The sequence below is a fragment of the Penaeus chinensis genome, chromosome 3 (genome assembly GCF_019202785.1).
Source record: "Penaeus chinensis breed Huanghai No. 1 chromosome 3, ASM1920278v2, whole genome shotgun sequence".
Classification (NCBI taxonomy): domain Eukaryota; kingdom Metazoa; phylum Arthropoda; class Malacostraca; order Decapoda; family Penaeidae; genus Penaeus; species Penaeus chinensis.
Genome location: NC_061821.1, coordinates 18,083,671 through 18,088,670, shown reverse-complemented (window position 1 = coordinate 18,088,670; position 5,000 = coordinate 18,083,671). Strand labels below are relative to the sequence as shown.

Genomic DNA, 5,000 nt, shown 5'->3' with positions numbered 1-5,000 from the left:
ATGAATGTGGAGAACTGGGGTAGGATGAGTTTCCCTGATAGTTTATGGATTCTATGCCTTAAAGTAGAAATAGATGTAGAGGAGGTAATTGGAGAGATGTAATTTTGCCAGTTGGTTTTAATTGAGTTCAGATTGTGCGACGTTAAAATTTATAAAGGTTCATGTTTAGCTGGGTGGATTTTGCTTGTAGCAATAACTGCTCCATGTCGCACACTTCAATTGAAGCGCTTTGGAGCATTCGGTTGTCCACCATGACCAGAAAATTCGGGTATGGCTATGAATGTAGCACTCAGGATATGTTTTGAAATAGGAAAGCATGTCTGTTGTGGAATAGAAGGAAGATGGAGGAAGAGGGAGAATAGAGAGAGAGAAGTAAAAGTACGCCAGTCTGCTCTATCAAAGCACCAGCATGGAGGATTGGGGAGCGGGAGAAAGGAGAATAGGGAAGTGATCACTATATGGAAGGTGATCCAGAAATGACCAATAAAAGTCGAGATGAAGGGAAGGAGAGCAAAGAGAAAGACCAAGGCGTGAAAAGGTTTGAACGTGCATGTTGAAGTGGGTGGGGCAATCGAGTTGAGGAGGACAAGGTCAGTGTTAGAAACTGTTCAAGGGAACGGTATCAGGAAGTATTGGTAGTGTCTCCCCAAAGAGTGTGGTGACCGTTGAAATCACCAACTATAAGGAATGGTGGCTGAAATTCAGAAATTAAAAGTTTCAAAGGCATAAAGGCAATGTGAAGAGGAGAAAAGTAAACTGAAACAACTGTGATCCAACGGCAAAGAACGATGCTTATAATTGTGCAAAGAACAGTGGTTCGGAACGGATTTATAGTGTATGGTTTTTTGATGGACGAGTATAGATGAGATAGAGTGAGGGGATTATGTAAAATGATAACTTGGAAAAGGTACGGGAGGATGTGTTTGGAGGGTTTCTTGGAGACATATAATGGATGGATTATAGAAAGACGTGAGATGATGAAGATCAGGTCTGTGAGAACGAAAACCTCGGATGTCCCACTGTAGAAGAGTCAATGTGGGTCAAGCGATGGGCGATAAGGGGTGGATGTCTGAGAAGTAGGAGTACCTGGGGAGTGAGGTAGGGGATCAGAGGAAGGGGGTGAAGGTATAGTATCAGGAGGTTCATGGGAGGCGGGATCAGGGGAAGGTGTGGTATCAAGAAGTTCATCAGGGAAGGTATATTCTGAGGAAGGGCATTTTGACAAGAGCAATTCACATGTGCATCCAGGAAGAAATGGTAGGGGTAGTAGGGAAGGAGGGGGTTTTGGTGTGGGTGGAGGAGAGGGAAGGGTATGTTGAGAGGGAGTAAGGGGGAAGAGGGGTAGGGGGAACATGAGGTGGAGGATGGATGGATGTTTGCAGTTACTCTGAATGTAGCCGGAATGGGGGCAGAAAAATTGAAGGATGGATGAGAGAGGAACTTTCTCTTGAGTCTTACTTAGGAAGTTTCTAATGTCTTCAGAGGTTTCTGGAGGGGCTTTGGGTGGGGAGGTTTGGGAAACAAAGGATTTTTTATAATGAGGTGAAGAGAAGATGGGTATCTGAGGAGTAAAGGATGTAGATGGGGAAAGGATGTGTTTGGAGAATAAGTGGGGGGAACGTCTGAATTGTCTGGTGCAATAGATACGTCGAGGAACAGGCAGAGACATAGGGGGAGTTGTGGATAGGAGTATCTGGATTTAGAATGGAAAAGGATTTGACTGGGAGATAGGGGCAATAGAGATAGGGAGTTGAGTAGTGGGAAGTGGTACTGAGGAAGATGCAGAGACTACTTAGGTAGAGGGGATAGGAGTAAAGGGTGTTACTGGAGTAGGGAGTCGCTGAAAAAAATCGTAGGCATGCTTCCTATCTGGCCACTCGTAGAGTGAAGCCAAGTTTGTATCTGAGAAGTGCTACCTCACTCAACTATACAGGGCAGCCCCTGTAAAATACACTATGGGAACCACTGCAGTTAGCACATATACGTGATTGTACAGGGCAGTTTGAACGGTCATGACCAGGTTGGGCACAGAAAGGGTAATACGTGATTGTACAGGGCAATTTGAACGGTCATGACCAGGTTGGGCACAGAAAGGGTAATAAGTGATTGTACAGGGCAATTTGAACGGTCATGACCAGGTTGGGCACAGAAAGGGTAATACGTGATTGTACAGGGCAATTTGAACGGTCATGACCAGGTTGGGCACAGAGAGGGTAGTCTGACCAATCTTTGTCATAGATAGGGCAATCAGCCGGCAACAGTTCCAATACTCATATTAGGGGAGGAGTGGGGTTGGGCAGGAAAAGGGTTGCCAGTGAGGTCAGCCAGGGAAGGTAGTGCATGAGCTTGAGACTCGGATGTAACTGGGAACAATTGGATCAACGGTTGGAGGAAGGAGTGGTGTGGAATGAGATAGTACTGTGGGGATGAGGGCAACAGGGTTGAAGAGTTGTAATAAGAGTAGAGGTTAAAAATGAAGACGATTGTGCTGGTGGTGGGTTGGAGGATACTGGGAGTGAGGAAAGGATATCTTTTGAAGGCTGAGTTATAACCTGGGTAGATGATTCGGGATGGGTCAAGTTGACAGCTCGTATTGACGAGGGCGTGTAGTAGCAATGTTCAGAGCCGTGATCTGAGGAGAGTCCGGAGTCCTTTTCACTACAATACCTTCCTATAGTGGTATATGACCTTTGATGTCTAGCACTTTCTTTGCTTGACCACTAAAAACATCAGGATATATTAAGAAAAAAGTGAGACATGGTAAGATTTATTCATATCCAAATCATTTAATGCTACCATTCTTTGTACAACAAGACATAGGCATATGTACACAAAAATACTGTTGTATCAATGTACAACTGTTAGGATTTGCAACATGGGGTCTTAAATTTAAGTGAGCCTTTCTTTTCTGTCCACCGGGGTTGCCCCGAGTCCCTGTTCAGAGAATTGTTGAGCCAGGTACTGAGTCTTGGTATTAACGCCTACCAGTAGCTACACATCTACCATGCATGGTAAGAGAGCTCCAAAATGCGCCACTACCAACTATCCAAAAGGAAAAACGAACGCAACAAGTCTGTACAGGGCTTGGTTCACTCCCATGCTGAACACCTTGTATACTTTATGCTTAGTCTACTGGTGTATCATAAACATCAACTCTACAACACACTATCATTGGCAATGAAAAAATAAAATAAAAAGATATATATCCACAATAAGAATAATGATTTCAAATAGAGCTTCCATCACTTTTTCACAACATCTATTGGACATTTCTTGTAAAAGATATCACTAAAAAATTTCATATTAGGAAACATGAATATCCCATAATACACAAAAGTAAGAACTGAAAATAAAAATATTATTTGTCCCAACAATATATGTACATAACATAAATACAAGAAGTGCTAGTGTGAATGGGAGAGCAAAGGGATATATCAAAGCCACAAACATTTTTGGAGATTCTTTCATTACTTCAAAGTTCTACAGAAAATGTAGACTCAAAACTACATTTTCTTGGTTTAAAAGTTTTCTTGTTTCAGACACCTTGGCAAGGTATACAAAAAAAATATGCTGAACCTAAATGTGGCTGAGAAGGGAGGAAAAGAAAAAATATATATACATCTATGTGTATACAAATGTGCTATTTGTGTATGTATATGTACATACTGTATGTAAACAGGTTTGGGTTATTATTCATAATCTATGCAAGAGTGTGAGATATGTGGAGAGGAGAGAGAAAGAGAGAGGAAGATATAAATGAGAGAGAGAGAGAGTGTGTGTGTGAATGCGTGTGTGAGTGAGTGAGTGAGTGAGTGAGTGAGTGAGTGAGTGAGTGAGTGAGTGAGTGCGTGAGTGAGTGAGTGAGTGAGTGCGTGAGTGAGTGCGTGAGTGAGTGAGTGCGTGCGTGCGTGCGTGCGTGAGTGCGTGAGTGCGTGTGTGTGTGAGTGCGTGTGTGTGTGAGTGCGTGTGTGTGTGAGTGCGTGTGTGTGTGAGTGCGTGTGTGTGTGAGTGAGTGCGTGTGTGTGAGTGAGTGCGTGTGTGTGTGAGTGAGTGCGTGTGTGTGTGAGTGAGTGCGTGTGAGTGCGTGCGTGTGTGTGTGTGTGTGTGTGTGTGTGTGTGTGTGTGTGTGTGTGTGTGTGTGTGTGTGTGTGTGTGTGTGTGTGAGTGCGTGCATGCGTGCATGCGTGCGTGCGTGAGTGTGTGCGTGCGTGAGTGTGTGCGTGCGTGCGTGAGTGTGTGTGTGCGTGAGTGAGTGTGTGTGCGTGAGTGAGTGAGTGTGTGTGTGTGTGTGTGTGTGTGTGTGTGTGTGTGTGTGTGTGTGTGTGTGTGTGTGTGTGTAGGGGGGAGGGGGGGGGGAGGGGAGAGGGAGAGGGAGAGAGCTTGTGTGTATCACTGTGAGTACCTGCATGCTTGTGCATATGTGTGTATATGTATGATGTATGTGCATGCATGCATGTGTACATGTATGTGTACTTGTGTGTATGCATACATAGGTCTATCCATGTGTGTATGTGTATCTGCATGTGCTTGTAAGTGTGTGCATGTTATGATTTTCTATTAATGAGATAATGTAATAACTGCTCTTGCTGAGGAACTTCTACGATGGACTGTTCGTAGTGAGTCCAGAGGGAGGCTTACATTCTGACTTTTTGTGGCTTAGATAACACGCTGTGGCAGAGAACTATAAAGCAGAACTGCCCATCATTACACAATTGAAGCGTAGCCTTGGTTTAGTCTGCACTGCAGTGAGACTGTAGCTTGTGATAAATGTACAATGGCTGATACTGAAGTTGAGTACTGTAGATAAACTGAAGTAAAAGCAGAGTCCTTGTGTGACACTTTAAAGACTGTGATTACAATATGTTTTACATGAATTAACAGCCCGTGTGATTTAAAATATTATCCTCATAAAAATTTGCCCTGAGGAAGTGTGCTGGAAAGCTTTTTCCACTTGGGACAGAAATCCATATGATAAACCGATTCTTTTACAAAGATCAGCA

General features: G+C 43.7%; 1 protein-coding gene across 4 annotated transcripts in view; it reads right to left on the bottom strand.

Annotated features, from left to right (window-relative positions):
- Positions 1-4,353: 4,353 nt before the first annotated feature.
- Positions 4,354-5,000, bottom strand: part of LOC125043667 (mediator of DNA damage checkpoint protein 1-like) — a 52,458-nt gene continuing 51,811 nt past the window's right edge. For all 4 annotated transcript variants that reach the window (XM_047639927.1, XM_047639912.1, XM_047639905.1 and 1 more), the window contains one exon: positions 4,354-5,000. This exon is cut by the window's right edge and continues 1,516 nt beyond it. The gene's annotated coding sequence lies outside the window, so the exon portion shown is untranslated.